This window comes from Entamoeba invadens (genome assembly GCF_000330505.1).
Source record: "Entamoeba invadens IP1 unplaced genomic scaffold scaff_1105074725415, whole genome shotgun sequence".
Taxonomy (NCBI): domain Eukaryota; phylum Evosea; order Mastigamoebida; family Endamoebidae; genus Entamoeba; species Entamoeba invadens.
The window spans coordinates 40,979-42,860 of NW_004440082.1; positions in this window are offsets into that span (position 1 = coordinate 40,979).

The window sequence follows — 1,882 nt, forward strand, 5'->3', positions numbered from 1 at the left end:
ATCACAGGTGATGCTGTAAATCACATATACACACTCAAATATTGAGCCACTTTAATTAAATACAATTCGGAATAACATTGTTCTGTTGGCTTTTTCTTTAAATACATAGCTTATCCCATTTTCACCAAAATTGACTTGATTGATTTCATTTAAAACTATTTTATTAAATAGGACTACATTTATGTTTTCATATAAATTAAGAGCGATATATCCAATACATTCGATTTTAAATTGTGTGATGTTTTGATATATATAGATGGCTATATTCGCAATACATCGTGTTGGTTGTAAGTGAACACATAATTGAAGTATGACCAGTATATGATTTGACTGTCATATTTCCAAAAGTAAATAAAAACAACATTATATTGATTGAACTGTCTTCATAAATAAGAATCTTACGTAATCATAAACAGTGATTTGTTTAAAATAATCCATAGTTTGTATTTTTAAAAATATATCTTTTTCAATCGACAATTCAGTGTTATAGAAATAATAATAAAAATCAGACATGTCAACCCAAGTTAATCCACTTGCAAATTTAAGTTTACAATTCACATTAAGATCTTCATTACATGGACAGTGTGGATAGTCAAACGCGCCTTCCATTGTTGATGTATATGTAGTATAATTATTTTGTTTCAAAGTACAAACAACTTCTTTGTCAGGAGGTGTATCGTTTGGGCAAAATCGTATTAACTTTTTGTTTGAAATGAAGTACCCTTCCCCGTTGTGAAGTTGTATGAATATTCAAACGTGTCTGATGTAATGTGATATTGATTGGTTGATGTGTCTAAATTTAAATTATTATTAAGTAAAATGACATCAAAACACTTTGTGTCACCCGTTGGATCCACAATATTAAAATCGGGTCTGTCAGAGTAGTTAATAGTGAGTTGAAGATACGTTGAATTCCACACAATAATTCTTGGGTTGTTTAATTCCGGATCGATCAAAGTAAGGTTTCCAGCAATTGACATTCTCCCGAACACACTTGTATAGTTAATAAGATTAATTGAAGCATTTGGTTCAATGATAAGCGTTTCAATTATTTTTAAATTAGTTACACAGAGCAATTTCATATCCTTTGCAATTTGAAGAGTTTGAGTGTTCTGCCAATTATCATCAAAATCAGAATAAAATTTTGTGTTGTTAGTAACAACAATTGTATTAATTTTTAACAACACAGACGAGAATTCTAAATCCGAAGAAAAGCAAACAGAATTTGTTGTTACTGAACAATTTGAAGGAATAAACCCGTTGTCTCCGTTGGTGCCAGTTGGTGTACAATCACAATGATATCCATTTGTTGTTAAAAGAAATACAACAAAAAATACGAATTTTATTGGTGTACAAATGTTTGAAAAATAAGTTGAAAGACATTCATCTTCAACTTTTTAGTTGTATTTATATTTATAACTGGTTCATTTGTTACAGGTTTGAATAAATATTTAAAAATGACTTTCAATGGTAAATATATCAACTAATGTATCAACTTAATAAATAAAAAAATACAATATTTTTTCTCATTCACTTCTAAAAATAAAATAATGACTAAATAGTGTTACATTTAATTTTTTTTCAAAATACTTTTAAATTATTCACATATAAATAATAATATTTGTTATATTTCAAATTGTAAACTTTTTTTGGTACTTTTTCAACCTATTAAAAATGTCTTATTTCGAAAAGCTATTTAAAAAAACAAATATGGCAACAAATAAAATTTTAAAACACGTGTTTTTAGAAAGTCAAATATATAATTTAGGCCTTTCTTATCCCATGGATGGTTTAATAGCTATTAATTTTAATAATTATTTTTTTAAAAAAAAATAATGATAATAATAGACAATTGTTAAATTATTTTATAAACAAATATAAA